This window comes from Grampus griseus, assembly GCF_964374135.1.
Source record: "Grampus griseus genome assembly, chromosome: 20".
NCBI lineage: Eukaryota > Metazoa > Chordata > Mammalia > Artiodactyla > Delphinidae > Grampus > Grampus griseus.
In genome coordinates this window covers 43,471,447-43,491,599 of record NC_139014.1, presented here as the reverse complement: position 1 = coordinate 43,491,599, position 20,153 = coordinate 43,471,447, and the positions used below count along the sequence as shown (strand labels likewise).

The 20,153-nt window shown below is 47.8% G+C and overlaps 1 protein-coding gene across 4 annotated transcripts in view; it reads left to right on the top strand.

Annotated features, from left to right (window-relative positions):
• SHISA6 (shisa family member 6) overlaps positions 1–20,153 on the top strand; it is a gene marked incomplete at both ends in the record, with an annotated part of 242,819 nt that overhangs the window by 170,794 nt on the left and 51,872 nt on the right. The window lies entirely within an intron of this gene.

The following is a 20,153-nucleotide window of genomic DNA, read 5'->3' as shown; positions in this document are numbered from 1 at the left end:
GACCTCCACATTGTAGCTTCAAACAGTCCATTTTGGTCCATCCTCACTGCCACCACCTCGATGTAAGTCACCATTATGTCTGGGCTGGGCGACACATCTCCCACACCCTCTCTGCTCTCTTTTCCTACAGTCCATGCTCCAAAGAGAAGCCAGAGTGATCCTTTTAAGACACTGATTGGATCAGGTAACTTCCACTTCAAGCCCCCCATCAGTGCTCCATTGCACTTGGCCTTGAGAGCACCTGGTGGTCTGGGCCCTACCTACAGCTCAGGCATCTGTCCACTCCCTTCTGCGCTCTCTCGGCCGTGATCAGCTGACCTTCTTTAAGTTCCATGAGCTGTGTTCTCCTCCACCTCAGGGCTGCCCCCTCTGTGGAATGCTCTTCTCTGGGCTCTGCATGTGTTGGCTTCTCTGCACCCTAGTTTAAACGCCACCTTCTCAGAGGAGGCCCTTTATATCTATTGTGGCACTTATCTGAACTGTTTATTTATTTTTGATGTGGACCATTTTCAAAGTCTCTATTGAACTTGTTACAATAGTGCCTCTGTTCTATGTCTTTTGGTTTCTTGGCTATGAGGCATGTGGGACCCCAGCCCCACAAACAGGGATCAAACCTGCACCCCCTGCATTGGAAGGTGAAGTCCCAACCACTGGACTGCCAGGGAAGTCCCCTGAACTGTTTATATTAATTTGTTCACCCTTTTGTTATCTACATCTTCCCAACTAAAGCTGCAGCGACTTTAAAGCAGGGATCTCATCCAGGCTGTGTCTAGTACTTGGGACAGTTGCTGGCACATAGGTGTTTTAAGAATATTCAAAGAATGAATGAATGTACAAACAGAAGCATTGCACCAAATGACGTTCTTTATGAGAACAGCACACAGGCCTCCATAGTTTGCCCCCAGAAGAGCCCAGAACTGACGGTTCTCATCCCACTGTAGAGTTCTCTCTCCCTGACATTCCCAACCACCCTGCACAGAAACCATGGGAGGGGCTTGCATACCATTTTTGAAGGGTCTACCCCTCCCCCCCGTCAGGGCAGTGCATTGGGAGCTGTTTGAGTCTGTGGCGATGGACCACTTCCAGACCCTTCTTGTCCTCAGAAAGTTCTTAGGAGTCTCCCTGCCCTCAAAACCATAAGCATCATTTGAAGATATTCTCCAAATCACTGCTGTTCAGAGCTAACCCATTTTCTCCCACTGAGCATGAAGCATTGCAGTTTGACAGCAGAAATCCAAAGAAGGAGGAGTCCACGTTGTCTTAAAAGCACCTTCACCCTGACTCACTTCTAAGTATCACAGTCTCTGCCAGTCTCTTACCCTCACCTTAGCAAGTTAAAGTTGTCATGGTTGGAAAAGCCCTTTGTCAGTATAAACTCATCCCTTTACCTTTCCAGTGGAGTTTTGTACCAGAAGAGTCAGGAATGTGTCACTGTGCGTACAGGAGACATTTACTGAATGCACATTTTTAAAAAGTGAGTGACTGGGAGATGGAAGACTGGAGGGAGGAAGGAGCCTACGTCAATGGCACCCTGGCCCCCACCAGACCCACTTCTTTTTTTAAATAATTAATTAAGTTATTTATTTATTTATTTTGGCTGCGTTGAGTCTTCGTTGCCGCGCGGGCTTTCTCTAGTTGCGGTGAGCAGGGGCTACTCTTCGTTGCAGTGCGCGGGCTTCTCATTGCGGTGGCTTCTTCTGCTGCGCAGCACAGGCTCTAGGTGCACGGGCTTCAGTAGTTGCAGCATGTGGGCTCAGTAGTCGTGGCTCGCGGGCTCTAGAGTGCAGGCTCAGTAGTTGTGGCGCACGGGCTTAGTTGCTCCATGACATGTGGGATCTTCCTGGACCAGGGCTTCAACCCGTGTCCCCTGCACTGGCAGGCGGATTCTTAACCACTGCGCCACCAGGGAAGCCCCAGACCCACTTCTCATTTGTCATCACACAGGGTGCTACTGGCTGTGCTCTACCCAGAGGCACCTGGCAGAAGGGCTTTTTGCTCGCTGGGGCTGTGACCACCCAGGGGCACCCCCCTTTTCCTAATTTATCCAAAGGCACCAGGTGAGCTAGCGGTGGCCCCGTGAACATCCTCTTTTACAGACAGAGCAAAAAGAGCAGAAACTGGACTAGAGTGAGTGGAACTATGTCTCAGCCTGGATTCTGTCACTGAAGCAAAACTCTTGCCTTCTCTGGCTCCTGGCATCCACCTCCGTAAAAGGATACCTGGGGATGCGAGAGCAGTTTTTCACAAATTTCATTTTGTAGCTACAGAGCCATGTCCTCTGATGAAATTGTTCTCAGAAGCCAGTAAGTAAAGGGTATAATCTTGAGGATATCCTTCTGGAGGTAAGCAGGGGCCTGCCCCCTTGGTCCCCACCAACGGCCCTGCTGGCCCCTTACATGGTTAAAGATGACAGGAGTCGGTGTCTGTCTTTAATTTTCTCTTTAGAGCTGTGTTTCTGTGATTTTATAAGAAACTGCCAGGCAGGAAAATATCCCGTTAGACGTGGCAGACAGTTGCACACAAATGAAAATAATAAGACCCACAGTTCCACTGTGTGGCCTGGCTGTTCAACTGAGCGAGGCTTTCCAAGTCCTTCTAGCAGACCCTTAGCCCCTGCCAGCTGTCACTCACCTACCTCTCTTCGCTGAAGCTCCTAGCCCTTTGCCTCCACCTATGACCCCGTCCAGTTCTGTGCTGTTGGCATATGCTCCCCGATATTGGGAGACTCTTGAAAAAGTCAGTCCCCCTGTCAGTTCCAGCTCCCTCAAGGGTCTACCCCTGCAGTCTCTGCCCAGCTGAATATTCATGGTGACCAACTGAATATTTATTATGCCAGAAAGCTCCGTAGGGCCTGTCTACTCCCTTATATACATGTGGTCTTTCTAATGCATGCAGCTTTCCCTGGGCTGTGGCCCATGTCCCTTTCCCTTGCCCCCCCAGTGGTGTCCCTGTCACTCATCTCTCTGCCATTGTCCTGAATCCCAACCCATCAATCCTTTATGCCTTAACCTGCCTCTACTCTTCCAGACGAGCATTTTCTGAATTACACTCCCACCTGCACAGACCACAGTTACAACCCAGGTTAACCCCCACAACCCTTGCAGAATAGGAGCTCTCCGTGAATTTAGTGGAGATCCTGGTTTTCCACTGCCATCCATAAAGATAGAGGAGATACGGATGCTTCACAAAAGCTGCATCGTCAACACAACAACCAGCATTTACTGAGCACTGACCATGTGTTAAGTAAGACTTGTCATAAATTCTTGACAAAGCTTATCCTTCTAAAGTCGAACGAGTGAGAATCTCTTGGGTAATAATAGAACCTTCTCGGGCTTCCCTTTTCTCATCTGTAAGATGGAGACAGTGTCTGCCCATTGTGATGTTACGTGGGTGAAATGGGGAAGCTTTGCAGGGCCAGTCGGTGGACACTGCCCTCATCACCTGTCCATCTCTCTCCCTCCTCTGGGTTTGGTGTCGGGGAATAGAGAAGGTTATGTGAGCCAAGGACTGAGCTCTGAGCCCTCTGGAAGCAGGCACTGAAGAAGGAGCAGCTGTTTCTGTGGACGCCCTGTTGAGCGTGGCCGACCATGAGCTAATGAGGATGGATGAGGCCGTGTGGCAGGGAGGATCTATAGTCCCGGGGGAGAAGCACCATGGATGCAGACAGTCATAACAGCCGGGATGAGAAGGCCCTCTGCAAACTTGTAAGCTGGACCAGGCCCCCTTGTTAAGGGCTAAAACCACCTTTGTGCCCTTGTACCAATTGGGCGTCCACTGGAGAACCGGCCCCAGGTGCAGTGCCTTTTCCTGGCCCACCCTACTCTCCTGAGGAGCAAGATGATACAACACTGCTCCCAGACTTAGGCTCCCTGCAGACCTGCCACCTTCCCTCTGGTGGCCTTCGGTTGCTCACCCAACCTCTCTGAACTCTGATATCCCACTTGACAAATGGGCGTAACCCCTGCCCGCATCATTGGGTTGATGTGAAAACTAAATGCAGTCATACGTGAAAGACGCTGTGAATACAAGACCAATGCCAAATGCTCCATCCGTCATGAGGCCTTCCCTTCCTCCACGGAAAGAATCTTGTACTCCTCTGGACTGCCTCCTGAACATTAATAACCTGCCCCTATAACGCGTTTCTCACTGCCTGCCCTCGATAGTAAAGGGTTCTTTGCTTGTATCTGTCTGTCCGTCTACCAGACCCTAGTGTCGATGGGGACAGGTGGGCGGGATCTGGATCTTATTCATCCTTCATCTTTACTTTGCCATGTGGAGCACGATGCCTGGCACGAGATAGATGCTCGATAAATGTCTAATGAATGAAAAAGGAAGGCCCTTTTCTACCTGGACTCAGCCCGTGTGTTATCTTTTATGTGCTCTTCAGTGTCTGGAGGAGGAAGGAGATGTGTGATACGGTCCACACTCCGGAGCCCCAGTCAAGCCAGCCGGCGATGTGAGTGGGAAATAATAGGAACGGTGCAGAGTCTGAAACACGGAGCCCGGCTCCTTCCCCCCTCATCTTCCTGCGTGCAGAGCACTTTGAGGGAACAGGATGGAGCCTTAAAGCAATTGCTTCTTGTCTCTGAAATTGCTTCCTTGTCTTCTGGGCAAGTCCCTGAAATGGCTGCAGAGAGCCCCCAGCTGTTTAATATCCAGCCCGCCAGTAGGAGCGATTGCTTATCAAACCCCAGAACCCAAACGAGCTCAGGAGGGCCCGTGGACGGCCTCGGCCGCAGAGGTCTCAGACAATCAGCTGCCCCGTGGATCGGCCCACATTAAGCAACAAACATGATTAAAGGCCAGAAAATAGGACCTGTGAGGAAAAGATGAAGCCATCTGTTTGATTTATTGTGGAGGAGAACAAATAACAATGTGCAAGTCGGTGGAAATTTTCTGCAAGAAGGATGGTGATGCCCAGCACGATGAGGCCAGAACAGGAAGAGAAGGGCATGGCCGGCCACAAGGGGGGCTGTCCAGACATAGGAAGGAAGAACTTTTCCGCTGCCTGGCAATCGGCACGGTTAGGCGCCAGGACAGCCTCCAAGAAAATCCGATTTTCTTGGTAAACGTGATGGACCCAAGTCTAGCAGCAAAACCCAGCAATGTTTGCATCTGGGGCTGAAAAAGAAAGAGTGATGAGCTTTTATACTTCTCCCTTCTGAGCAGATCCAGGACTTGGATAATCCACCAGACCGGCCGTGAGGGGAAGAGGGTCCCAGAGAACACCAGCCATCTAGTGTTTGAGGCGGCAAAGCCCACCCCTTGCTCCTGGCCCCGGGGCATGGTTGAGCCTACAGAGAGGTGACAAGTCTCTATGTCTTAATCAGTTAATGACGGACAGAAAGCCAAAATCAATGGATTGTGACCGGGATAACAAGTGTGCTTGCAACATAGAGGCATTGTTTTTTTCAGCATCAGTTTTATCAGTTAATTGGTGAATCAATATCTCAAGGTTTCTGTCTTTATCAGGAACTGTTGGTATATCCAAAGAGTGTGTGTTGCATCTGTTAAAAATAACTGAATCTCTTAAAAATGAAAACATGTACGATAGATATAAAAAGCATCTTTTGATACACAGCTTAGTAGAAAACACTCTTAATATTTACTTAGGATTTGTTTTATATAGTAAGGTATAGTAAGACATGGGGACATGGAAATGGCTGTCATGAAGGAAGAAGTTTTGATAGTCTCAGATCCCTAGGTAGTCTCAGATTCCCCTTACCGCAAGAAAGGCCGTAAGGGGAAATACCAGGGTCGGTGGGGAGGCAGGGGGTATGATGGAGAAGCATGGTTGAGAGCCTTTATTGTGATTTCTGCAGGAAAGGCAAAGCAAGGCAGCGTAAACAGGTTTGAATAATTTGAATAATTTCAGTAGGCTTTGAGGCATAGGGGCCATCCCTAGTTGTCTGGTACCTGGCCCTCCAGTGATTAAGGCAGGTGGATAGTGGTCCAGAGTGTAAGAGACCACAGAGGAGAAGGGGGCACGGGGATGTGGGCTCTGAATTGGCTAATTTGCATATGAAATGTGTGCCCACAGGCGAGTCACTCACTATTGCTAAGAATTAGCAAACCCCAGAGGGGCAGTACCTTCCCCTGCTCAGCATGGCATCAGATCCCAGAGCATCAAGAATACGGAAAATAAGAAGATACAGTCAATGCAACTCTACATCCAAAAGTGTCAGTACAGACGCAGTTCACAGTTGTGTTGATGTTGGCGGACAACTGGAAATGAGCGAACTTTAGAGAAATAGAACAATTATTTCAGGTAAAGCCATACAAAAGGGAAAGAGATACCAGCAAGTTTAGAGAAATGGGACAAGGGGACAGAGAACAGGGATTAAAGCTCATTCCTCCCCTCCCCTCCTTCTTTCTGCTTCCCGCTGAGTGGAAGAGGGCAACGTCACCGTGAATCTATGATGTGTAAGGCATGCCCTGGAGGAAGAATGGCTTATCCAGCAAGGATGCCACCAGGAAGGGTTTCTCCCCACGGGGGGCCAAGAGGTGTTCCAAGATCACAGATTCTCGTCTTAACCCAGCTGTCTACCAAGTAGCCCCTGGAAGTGGATCAGACGACTTCTGAACCTCCCACCGCTCCAGCTGGACCCAGCATGGAGAGCCATCTGGCTGCCGATGGGTGACGTTATCATCAGGATCTTCTCTGTAGCCTCCACCAGCATCACTGCCGACGGTTACACAACCCTCCACGAGAGCTCCCTTTGACTTCCCTCCTTCTGGAGATAATAAATACGACTGACAGTGTTTTGTCAACTGTAACGCCCTATGTCATTTTCTGAGCCAGCTCATTCATCTGACATTGAATTTGTTGAACACCTGCTAGATCTCAGCATTGTGCTAGGTGCCGGGGACACAGCAATGAATATGAGAAACACGGGTCGTGCCCTTGTTTAGGAGAGGGAGAAGGATGATAAGTAAACAAAATAATTCGTTTAGTTAATTACACATTGTGTAAATTCAGTGACAGAAATCAACAGGGATGTGTGGAGGAGAATAATAAGGTGGGCCTATTTGGAGAGATCAGGTTTGGCCTTTCCGAGGGGGACTCATTTAAACTTAGATGCAATAGCCGAGGGGAAGCCAGCCTATGCAAGGCAAAGAAAGTGCTCTCTGCACAGATGAGCTGAAAGCATACAGGCCCCAAGGCGGGGAGTGCGTGACTTGTTCTAGGAACTGAACTCCGAGGGGCATCAAGGAATTTGGATTTTATTCCGAGGGCAGTGGGAGGATTTGAAGCAGGGGCATGACGCGATTAAATTAATGTTTTTTGTTTGTTTGGGCCACTCTGCACGGCTTGCAGGATCTTAGCTCCCCGACCAGGGATTGAACCCAGGCCCTTGGCAGTGAAAGCGTGGAGTCCTAACCACTGGACTGCCAGGGAATTATCTAAATTAATGTTTTTTAAAAGATCAGTTCGGCAGCTCTGTGGAGACTGAATTTCAGGGAGGAAGATGGGGAACAGAACCACCTAGGAGGCCGTTGAATGGTGCAGTCGACAGAGGAAGGCGCCATGGGCAGCAGGTGGATTCAGGGTGCATTGGGGGTACCAGACCAGGAGTGGCCTGTGCGGTCACCACACCACAAATGAAATGCTGGCTCCGCCACATGCTGACGTGGGACCTCCAACGGGGGTTTTTAACCTCTGTGAGCCTGTTTCCTCTTCCGTAACATAGAGATAATAATGGTATCTACTTCCAAAGGGGGCTGAATCCACAAGATAATGTTGTCAAGCTCCTGACATAGGGCTTGGCAGACAGCAAGCACTCCACAAATAATAGCTGTTACTATGCTTCCCTTTACGAAATGACTCCTTTAAATAGGGAAAACCCTTCATGAATCTTTTAAAAGGTTTTTACTTTTAAAAAACATAGAACAAGAAGAAAATAAAAGTTGCCTCAAATCCCACCCTTTATCATGATGAAAGGACGAAGTGGAAATGGCAGCCTTTTCTCTTCCAGTCCTGCCCTCCATTACTTGAATGCCTTTAACAGAATCTTTTGAGATATTTTGCTCTGCTTTAGTGCATATCTATGTGTGTATATACACACATTTTTATATGAAAGCAACATCATGCTACCCGTATTGGTCTGGAACGTTTCATTGGACGGTACGTCGCGGAGAATGTCCCTGGTCACCTCATGTGGCTCTACCATGTTCTTGTTTTAATGGCTACATAGTACTTCAAAGTATAAATGTGCCGTCATTTCTTTAGCCAGCCCCTTACTGATGGACATGTAGGTCGTAAGCCTCATAGATCTCAAGTGTGATGCGATGGGAAAAATCTTCCGCTTATGCATTTTGTAAATACATGCCAAGCACCTATAAGGCATTTGGGAAAGAGCTATTGCATTAAAGATGGTTCAGAGGGTTTTGTTTAAATTGACAAGGTACCATAAGCCATAGGATCAGTAGATTTTGTGGGGTTTTCCTCCTATTTGCATGAACTGTCATTGTTAACATCATAGTTAGCTCAATCCCCATAATTCGCTCAATCACCTGGGCCCTGGACCCATTGCTCAAAGGAAAACGTGCTTCTCATAGATTTAGGGAGTTAAGGGAGGGGAGACTCCATTTTCCTGAGTGATCTTCAAGTCTTATGGAACGAGGCCCCCTCCCCCTGGTAACAGCTTTCCTTGGCACGCAGGCCCCTATCACATCACATGCTCACTTCTTTGAAATGAATGTGTTGTGTCCCCTGGAAAAGAGAGCCAGAAAGCTCAGAGTCCCATAGTGGGGAAAGACCCCATCCTGCCCCCAGGCAAAGAAAACAAGCCAAAAAAGAAATTCCTTTCTATAAGGTTCAGGCTGTTTGTTGAAGGAATCCCAAAGTCAGCACTTTGGTCCTGTTTTCAGTTTTCTCACATACTTTCTGTTGCCGCCCTCTGCCCCATTACTCCCCGAAAGAGTCAGCGACTCAGACCAGCACTCACAGTCCTCAACCACTTGACCTCCCCCAGCTGCTCCCACTTCATCAGCCACAGGGTCTGGCTCACGGATTCACTCCCCATCTTCCCGACACATTGGGTCCTTCCCTGCTTCCCACTTTGCTCTCTGCTCCTTCTGCCTTTCCATCTCCAGCTGACTGAACCCCACAAGGCATTCGGGACTTAATACAGAGGCCACCACCCCAGGAAGCCTTGGCTATAACAATTGTGTCTGCTTTTTAAACAATCTCAATATTCACGATGCCTCTCACATTCAGCCTTGCACTGCTACTCGTGGCATATGGTATATGGCTGAGGTCCTACCTTAAACGATCGGGTCCTGGAGGACAGGGATTGAGCCACATTAAGCATTTCTTACTATCTCCTGTCCCCTGTGCATAATAAACACTTCCTGCATATTTTAAAACATCACACTGAGTTAAGAACATGACTTACAGCCACCATTGCTAACTTTTCGAGGCGTGTTTTCTGGTTTCCCCAAATCAGAATCTAGTTGACGGGCTCTCTGTCTTGGGCAGAGGTGATAAGAGCTGGTAGGCTTCCTAAAATCACATCGGTAAGTCTTCTCAGCCTTCAGTAAGGGGGGCGCTGGTGTTGATGGGGGCGGGGGAGAGTAAGTCTGGTCCTCAGCTAAAGGGAGGGAAGAGGCATTTGGGAGAGCCTGGAAGTTAACACATGGGAGGGAACTCAGAAAGAAGTCACTTAGACCAGCTAGGCTATTTCCTTAGCTCCTCTAGTCAAGCGGTCCTTGCTGCCGGCCCCCAGGAGAAATGAAAGCGTCTATCCAATGCAGGAGCCACATTGCACCCTCCGCCACGTCCTGGCTGCCTCCATGTGACTCCCGCTTCCCACTACTCCTGCCCTGGCTCCCCTTCCTTAAGCCCCATCACCCGGAAGCCAGCATGTTCTCCCTCCTCTGCCCAAGTCCTGCGCTTTGTGGAGGAGCCCCAGGGGTTACATTGCTCCAAAGCCGAGCTTCCCACCTGGCCATGCCCTTCAGAAGGGCAGCCTGACCTCACTGCACTTCACACGACTGCCAGTGTGCTGGGGGCCCTTGGAAGCTTGGCCTCCAACTCCAGAAGAAACATGCTTTGAGGAGAGAGAGCTTATAAACAGTCCTGTTGCCTCCATTGCTCCCAACTCAACCCTGCTAATAGCAGAAACATCCCCTCTGCCGCCACCCTAAACCCAACGCTGAAAAAACTCAAGCCAGGGAAGGTTCTCATAAGACGGAGTCCTGGGGAAGGCACTGTGGGTGGGGGAGAGCAGTGGGGCTGCGTTCACCCACCTCTAGGCCGAGGGTGGGCTGCAGCCACCTGTGCTCACACCATCCTCAGGCCTGGGCTGGGAGCTGGGCCAGGGTGTGGGGCTCTCAGCACTCAGGGCCCCCAGCACGGTACCTGCCTACAGGGGCTGACCAGTTGTGCTTGCCCAACACATGGACTTATGAATGCAAACATCCAGAGAATAAGAGAACGTGCCCGTCATCAAGTCAAGAATCCAACACAGAGCCTGGGATTGCTTAGAATCCACCAACCAGGGAAGTCCTTATCCACGGATGCTGGTCAGGGAAAGAATCCGAGGATGATGTGGCCCTGTGGTCACAGATAATCACCTGGGTGCTCCAGGCTGGCTCGCTCACCTGTGCACTTCAGCAGAACGTCACCTTCAGGTGAGAGGTCAGACAACCTGTGCCAGGGCACAGTCCTGGGCAAGGGCATTTCTAGAGCTTGGAAGTGAGCAGCCTGAGGTTGATTCTTCTTCTGCTCTGTACTTGCTGTTGCAACTTGGACAAGTCGCTAATCTGGACCTCAGGTCCTCATCTGTGATGAGGCAAGATTGGATGTAGGTCCCACCCAGCTCAGCAACTTTAGGACCTGCCTTTCTGCTCAATGGTCTACTCATTGGACTTGCCAGTCGGTCCTTTCCTACCTGGGATCCTGGTGGATGATGGCTGATGGAGAGGTTAGAGGCTGCGTGTTGTGAATGACAGTTCCCATCTCCCTCATCCCCCAAGCCCTAGCCTCAGCCCCCAAGCCCTAGCTTTTTCATGGGTCTCTGGTGTGTAGAATTAAGATGGGGGAAAGGAAGCCACATTGAACTATCTATTGCTGAACCAGAATGTTCAGGTGATCAGAACTTACCACCCCTTCCCCATATATTCATCTGAACCCTGCCATCTGCCTCCCATCTCTGAAGGGTGAGCTTTTCCTAGCTCTCTGTGGAAAAATATGGTATTAGTTTCCTATAGCTGCTGTAACAAATTGCAAACTTAGTGGCTTGAAACAACTCACGTTGATCTTATAGTTCTTGTGGTCTGAAGTCCAAAATAGGTGTCACTGGGCTAAAATCAAGGTGTTATGGGGCTGGGTTCCTTCTGGAGGCTTTAGGGGAGAATTCTCACCTTTGCCAGCTTCTAGAGGCTGACTACATCCCTTGGCTTGTGACCACATGACTCCAAGCTCTGTTTCCATCATCACATCCCCTTCTCTGCCTCTAACCTTCCTGTGTCCCTCTTAAAAGTACCCCGTGATTACATTGGGCCCGCCCAGATAGCCCAGAGCAATCTCCCCATCTCGGGATCCTTATTTACAATGGCCAAGGTATGGAAGCAACCTAAGTATCTATCAGCAGATGAAAGGGTAAAGAAGATGTGGTAGGTATATATATACAATGGAATGTTACTCAGCCATAAAAAAGAATGAAATTCTGCTGTTTGCAACAACATGAATGGACCTGGAGGGTATTATGCTGAGTGAAATAAGTCAGACAAAAAAGACAAATACTGTATGTTTTCACTTATATGCAGAATCTAAAAAAATAAAACAAAAGAGTATAACAAAACAGAAACAGACTTACGGCTAAAGAGAACAAACTAGTAGTTCCCAGTGGGGAGAGGGGCAAGAGAGGTGAAGGGGATTAAGAGGTACAAACTACTAGGTAAAAAATAAATAAGATACAAGGATGCAATGTACAGCAGAGGAAATATAGCCAAATGTTTATAATAACTTTATATGGAGTATAATCTATAAAAATATTGAATCATTATGTTGTACGTCAACTAATATAACATTGAAAGTCAACTATACTTCAGTTAAAAAAAAAGATCCTTAATCACATTTGCAAAGTCCCTTTTTGTCATACAAGGTAAACTTTTCACAGGTTTTGGGGACATGTTTAGGGACCCACTATTCAGTCAGCCGGCGGGTTTGTTTGCACCCGACCCACGTCCATTCCTGAGTCACACTACAGTTTACATGTCCACGTGTCTGTCCAGAATCATTCTTCCCTCCTCTGTCAGACATCCTCTTTCTCTGGACCATGCACCCCAGACTCCATCCATCCTTCTCTTCTGTTGATCCTCCAAAGCATCCTCTTACACACAAGGTTTTATAAACACTTCTTCTGAAAATGTGGGGTTAGGAGGGTAAAATAAAAGCTGAGCGCAGGAAAGAATTTCTAAACTGATGTCAGGTGTCATTGAATCTAGAAATGTATTAAGCCCTGCCCTGCACAGGGATCTTCTCCCAGCCCACACTTCCCCTGAGCTGGCTTCCTGCACCCTGGCCTGTCCTTCTTCCACCTTCTGCTCATTTATGACTGATTTATGCAGATTTGGCTCTTCACCCCCTTCTCTCCCTTCTACGCCTACCTATTGCATTTCCCAAATATCGCGAAATGCCTTCTAAACAAAGAAACACGTCTCTGGGTCTTCCCTCACAGCAGCCGCAAGGAAACCCCAGAACTTGGAAAAATTACAGGTTTTTCTTTACCATGGACTCTACCTCAGGCTAGTTTCAGTGGTCTCATGGGAAACATTACCGAGATGTGCAAGCCAGTCAAAGTTACTTCCTATGGATAGGAAGAGTTTTTTCCCCTCCTGTTTCATTCATTCATTCATTCATTCAGTGAGTATTTATTGGGCATCTACTATGTCCAGGTACTGCTCTTGGCCTCAGGGTTATATTGATGAACAAGCTAGAGATGATCTCTGCCCTCAGAGGGTTTATGGACTGGCAGGGTGTGCATGTGTACACACACACACACACACACACACACACACACACATTTAACTTCGAGTAGAGCCCACCCTTTCCCCAATTTATGAATTATAAGATCATCTCTAATTTTTGTCACCTTGACCACATTATGACAATGATCTCAAAGACTCCCCAGTCTCTTCGGGTTTTTTTTGTTTTGTTTTTTTTTTTTGCGGTACGCGGGCCTCTCACTGCTGTGGCCTCTCCCACTGTGGGACATTTTCAAAATGTGATCATATATTGGGCTCTAAAGCAAAGGTCAGTGCATTTGCTGAATAAAAATGAAGGAAAGCAAATGAACTACCCATTCATCTCAGAATGTAGAAAGATACAATTCAATAATCCTTGGAAACTTGCAGGGCATAACTGATAAAGATAAAAGCAGAAATTAATAAATTACAAAGCAGAATGGATTGGTCGATCCAAGAATTGTGGCTGGAACAAAATACAAATAAAATGCACAAAGAAAGTGTCCAGTAATGAGAAAGAGCTAGAGAGAGGGATATGAAGACACAAAATAAGGACCAGGATAGGGGAAGACACCACAGATACAGAAAATAGGTTTTTTAAAAATATATTTATAAAAAGAGCAATTTTCTAGGAAACTTTAAATTATAAAAATTGACTTTTTAAAAACTTAGAGGCTTGAATAGGTGAAAAGTCATGGAAGAAACTGAAAAATTTGTCAGTGAACTGCCCCTGGAAAAGAAACTGAGCAGAGATAAACTGGCAGGCAGCATTAGAGCCTTATGCTACCTAATATCACAGAGGTGAATCTATTATGATGTTACGTCTCCAATTGAAAAAGAGAGTTTATTCTTTTACCCTCACAATATCAGCCTCCTCGCCCAGCAGACAGCTTTAAAATTAGCATACCTTTGGTTTCTTCAGCCTCGTTCTATCAAATATGCTCCTGATTTTTGAAAAGGACAAACTGTTTTCCCTGACATGTCATCAGTGGGACAAAATTTTCGCCCACTCCCCGCATTTTTAAAACAGAGCTAGAATCTTTTTTTTTTTATCAGGATAGATTTGGAAGAAGGGAAAGATACGTCGGGGAGGAGACCAGCTTTCCCAAAGAAGTAGAGGCAGGACTGGAGAAGCTGGGCAGAAGAGGGTAAGGGGTCCAGAGCCACCACAAGTGGAGGCATTTAATACAGTGTTCTACGGTACTCCGCAGACGCTGCTTTTTTTTTTTTTTTTTTTTTTTTTTACAGATTGAAGGTTTGTGGCAACCCTGCTTTGAGCAAGTCTATCAGTGCCATTTTTCCAAGAGCATTTGCTCACTTCGTGTCTTGGTGTCACATTTTGGTAATTCTCACCATATTTCAAACTTTTTCATTATTACCATATCTGTTACGGTGATCTGTGATCAGCGATCTTTGATGTTACTATGGCAAAAAGATTACGACTCACTGAAGGCTCAAAGGATGGTGAACATTTTTTAGCAATAAAGTATTTTTAAATTAAGGTATTACACCTTTGTTTTAGACATAACGTTATTGCACACTTAATAGACTACGCTATAATGTAACTTTTATAGACATTGGCAAACCAAAGAATTTGTGTGACTTTATTGCAGTGTTCTGGAACTCAACCTGCAATCTCGGAGGTCTGCCTGTACGCTTATTTAATACACTCAGCGGGATGGGGAGGACCTTTCTGCCAAGAAGCCAAGAGTAGTCTGATGAGCAGCGACACTGGGGAAGGCTCTGTGCACATGCACCGGGCACTCTCAGCATCCAGGCCCCAGGTGGGCGATGCCCTCTCTCTTCAATCACCCACAAGTCCTGTCTTTGCCAGACCCAAGACACAGGGTGCCGGGAAGTATTCAGAATCTAGGGAAACACTGGTGGCCGGAGCGCTGGTCCAAGCTCGCAAGACCTTGTGCACTGAGTGAGACATCCCCCATGAAATGAGATACGGGGGGAGTCTTCACACAACTATTACAGTAATTGTAATAACGACCTATGAGGATGAGGGGATTCAAGCTGGCCCCATTCCTAAGGCAGGACCCAGAAGACAGGAAGAGGGAGAGAAGGGAGAGAAAGACAGGGAGGAGAGATGCTTCACCAGCACTTTTTGAAAAACACTCCTTCTAAATGGCTCTGGATCTGTGTTTTTCATTCAGGCTGGATGTGCTGAGGCGTTTTCATTCAGCTCCCTCCCACCCTACCTTCCCAGCAGATTCCTTCCCAGCGCTGTTGATTTCTGTCTTGTGACCATTATGGAAATCTGGCTTCATTTCTCCTCCTAATTTATGATCTTGTTAACATGCCCGCATGCCAGATGGTCCTGTTCTTCAGGTTGGGAGATAATGAGATAAACAAAAACTGCTGTAAGAAGCAAATAGGGGAAGTTTCTTCCTTGAATGGACTGCTCTTCCTTCCTACAAATGGGCTCGGGAGGTCTCTGCTGCAGCACTCTGGGATTCTAAGCAGGTGAAGGGCGCAGTGGTCCTCAGGTGGCCCCCGAGAGGGGAGTTCTTTCTTCCATGAGGCTCTCTGTGCCCTGGAATTCGGCCTCAGAAAGAGACAGGATATCACCCCACCCTCCTCTGCGATAGCCCTGCAACTAACTCGTCCTTCCACTCTACTGTTTGCTTACTGCTCTCACCACGCTTAGCAAGTTGGACTGGAATTGTTTATTTTTCTTTTTCCCTACTACTCTGTGAGCTCCCTGAGGCTGGGGACCGTGTCTTTTTCCTCTGAACCCACAATGTCTCGCACAAGGCCTGACATGTAGTTGGCAAGTAGTCAACACATCTCCACTAAGTCCTGCTTACAGAGAAGAACAAGGAGTTGAATGAATCAATATACACTATAAAGTGGCACAACCAACAGAATCCAAAAGACGGGCTGCAAAGGCCCCAGCCCTGGGTGGGCTCTGTGCCCCCTTATCTTTGAGGACCCTTCCCAGGCCAGCAGAGACACCACCCAAGGCCAGACCATAAACAGACACATTGAGGAAGTGATTTCTCTTATTCTTGATCCAGCCTGAACCTTGGCATGTGGGCACTAGGAGGAATCTCAAGGGGCCATCTGGTCTACCCTGCTTGCCTTCCTCGCCATCCTTGTAATTGACCCAGGAAGATGGCTCTCCAACACCCACCATGGAAGGGGCGCAGAGAAGTAGGCAGACTGTTGTTACTAAGTTCACACTAGGAAACCAAGTCACTAGTGCAGTTGGTGGCTAGCCCAGGGGTCAGACAACCAGGCCTGCATGCCATATCTGGTGCCATCTGCTTTCACAAATAAAGTTTTATTAGAACATAATCACGCCATTTGTAACCTATTGTCTACGATTGCTTTCAAGCCACGATGGAAAATTTGAATAGTTGAGACAGAGAACACACAGCCTACACAGCCTAAAATAGTAACTCTCTAGCCCTTCACGGAAAAAGTTTACTGGCCCCTGATCTCAGAAATACACAGCAGCCCTGTATGTGCACGTGCCTGGGTTCGCATGCGCACAGGTGGGTCATCACCACGCCCACCATCAGGAGGCACCAAAGGCCACAGCAATGACTGAATGAACAAATGAATGAGTGAATGAATGAATGAAGCTCCCAGTTTTAGCAGAGTTCTCTCTTTCTCTCTTGGGCATCCAGAGGATATGACAATCACTGTGCCAATTAAAGTCCACAGGTTAGGGCAAAAAGTCAATTTCCTTTTCTGTTTTTCACTGTTTGCAAAATAAACGTACTAGCTTATCACTCTTAACCATGAACAGTGTTCCCAGGGAATGTTGTGGGATTTCGTTGGGAGGAGAATGGGGGCGAGGGAAGGGCCAGCTGCAGTCTTGTCCTAGTCCAGCTATGCACACAGGAAATATCATTAAAGCAAAGAGATTAGGAAAGGAAAGCAGCCCCCCCCCCCCCCGCAGTAATCCACCCCCGAGATTAGGCTCCATCCAGAAGCCCGTGCTGATAGAGTTCAAAATAATAGGATTAGCCTCAGCCAGAGTGTCCTCCTGCCCCTGACTCTTTCTAAGACTGGAAACAGTTTCAATTTAGCGATTTGCTAATGCCAAGACCCTTTTGTAAATATCCTCTCTGGTCTGCCTGTCTCTTTTGAATTCCAGCTTGGAATGAAATTAGCTTGCACTGCCCCCTCCTGAGAACCTGGGGTCTAGTCTAGGGATATGCCCCTGCTTGATAGCAAGTCACTGGTGACAATTCACCTTCTGGCCAGCTGCCCTGAGGTCCATAAAGTGCCTCTCAGCAAAGATTATTAGGAGCCCGAACAAATGTTTGCCCAAGTTAATTCATTTTTAAATTTTTAAAAAAATAAATTATTTTATTTATTTATTTTTGGCTGTGTTGGGTCTTCATTGCCGTGCGAGGGCTTTCTCCAGCTGCAGTGAGCGGGGGCTACTCTTCGTTGCGGTGCACGGGCTTCTCATTGCAGTGGCTTCTCTTCTTGCGGAGCACGGGCTCTAGGCGTGCGGGCTTCACTTGTGGTACGTGGGCTTAGTAGTTGTGGCTCGTGGGCTCTAGGGCGCAGGCTCAGTAGTTGTGGCGCCCGAGCTTAGCTGCTTTGCGGCATGTGGGATCTTCCCGGACCAGGACTTCAACCTGTGTCCTCTGCATTGGCAGGCGGATTCTTAACCACTGTGCCACCAGGGAATCCCCTGCCCAAGTTGCTTTAAAAGGCAAAAATTTGTTCAAATCTCATTCAGACTAAAGGGCAAAAAGGTCTATCATCAGGTCAGTTTTTGTTTTGGTGGAAGGCACTGCGACTAAAGAACCTAGAGTTTTGTGATACTGGAGGAGGAGAGGTAACTTTCCTGACTTACAGTTTTATCCACGGCCAGCCCTGTGAGCTCTCAGTCAACTGGACAAACGGATAACTAGAAGCTGCACATAGTAGCTAAACTGTGTCCAGTAACTGGCCCTGAGGAAGTTGTAGTGCTCATTATTTATAGGCAGTAATTATTGGTATTAGACTAGTCAGAATCATCACATTTACTAGTGGGGAGGGTCCTTTATTTTACTGAAAATGCCTGGGATGCTGGAGTTCAGGCATGGCTTGATCCAGGTGAACAGATGGTGTCATCAGTCATCTATCTCTGTCTGTCTCTCTTCTGCTTTGCTCCGTGTTGGCTTCCTCCTCAGGCAGGCTCCTTTACATCCTTCCAGGTTGGCAACCTCCCCAGAAAGAGAGTGCATCCTTTCCAGCAATGTAGGTTGATGCTCACTGGCCCTGACCAGCCTCACTTGATTATTTGCCCATGCCTAACTCTGTCTCTGAAGCTGTCTTATTCTCTACCATGGGATGGGTCGGTCCTTCTGCTTTGGATCCTTCTCATGCAGGCTCTCCTACTTACTCACTCTCCTTGGCTAGCTGTCAAGTTTCTAAGTCCTCACCTGAGCGTAACCACATGCTCCCTTCAACCCTAAGCTACACATCCCTCCCTTGATTCCCCAAGTCAGTGCCCCTGTTTACCCCAGACCAACAGTTACCTCTTAGCCATCATGCTTTTCAGGGCCCCAGTTTTTATGGAAATCTTTCTCTTCATACCTGCTTCCACATTTTTCTCCTTCTCCCATTCTGCTGAGTCCCTTCCTCCCTTTAAACTATTTTCACAAATCTCATGACCTAACCAAACTGGGTTTGTGAGAGAAAAACAAATACCATATGCTAACACATATATATGGAATCTAAAAAAAAAAAAAAAAAAAAAAATGGTTCTGATGAACCTAGGGGCAGGACAGGAATAAAGAGGCAGACTAGAGAATGGACTTGAGGACACGAGGAGGGAGAAGGGTAAGCTGGGACAAAGTGAGAGAGTAGCATGGACATATATACACTACTGTAATAGATAGCTAGTGGGAAGCAGCTGCATAGCACAGGGAGATCAGCTAGGTGCTGTGGGACCACCTAGAGGGGTGGGATAGGGAGGGTGGGAGGGAGGGAGACGCAAGAGGGAGGAGATGTGGGGATATATGTATACGTATAGCTGATTCACTTTGTTATACAGCAGAAACTAACACAACACTGTAAATATATTATACTCCAATAAAGATGTTAAAAAAAAACCCCACGAAAACTGAGTTTCTGGAGTGCCCTTATCCATCATCACTTAAAATGAACTCTCCCTTGAGTATACTGACTTAGTTTTATTTGTGTCCAATAATAAGAGAGAGCAGTGCGTCAGTGTGTTTCCTGGAACATGATGTGGCTCTTTATAGTTTGTATCTCACGTGTTCTTCACATTAATCGGCAAAGTAGGCAGTGGCCCCATTTGTCAAATGAAAAAAAAACAACTCAGATTGCTCCAGGATGCTCAAGGGTAGATTCTAGGAGGCAAGGTGGCAGCTGGGGAGTGGCAGGTCCAGGACACAAACACCAAGGCCACATGGATACCTAAATGAGAAGCCAGGCTTAGACAGTGGTTCGCAAGCCAGGACAGTTTTGCTACCCGGGGACAACCCGACTGGCAGGAGGATGCCAGTTTATTGGCACCTATCGAGTAAAACCCAGAGATGCTGCTAAACACCCTACGATGCACAGGACGGTCCCCACCCCCAACTCTCCCACCCCCTGACACAACGAAGAATTATCTGGCCTCCAAGTGTGAATATCACCGAGGTGGAGAAACCCTGGCTTAGGAGTATCCAAAGATAAGGGTTTCCATCCACAGCTCCTTAGGGCTTTCCCTTCTGTTCTCAGCCGCATACAAACTAAATCAGCCATTACCATTCTTTCCTCTTTATCAGAAGGGGGTTGGAAATATACGGGCCGGGTACAAGGAGCCGGGCTGAAGGACACCTCTGCCCGCCATCCGCTCTGGTTTTCACAGGACCAGCTTGTGCCGAGGCTTTGGCCTGCGCGCCTAGTTACTAAGCAGAGAAGCGGAGTAGATGCTTAGCTAAGGGCTGTGGGACACCTGAGGGAATGGAGGCAGAAGGAGACGGAAGAGAGAGTGGTGAGTAATCTTCACCATGGAGCAGACACTGAGCGGGGGAAGAGCCCAGGAAGGATGAAGAGGGAGGGGACAGTGGGAAGGATGTGTGGATGTGTGAACTTGGGCGGAAGCAGACACGGGCATCCTGGGTTACAGAGGAGGGAAGGATGGGGACTCCGTGCTGCCTCTGGAAGCTTCAGGGAGTGAGATTTCAATGTGATTTCAATGTGAATTACGGTTC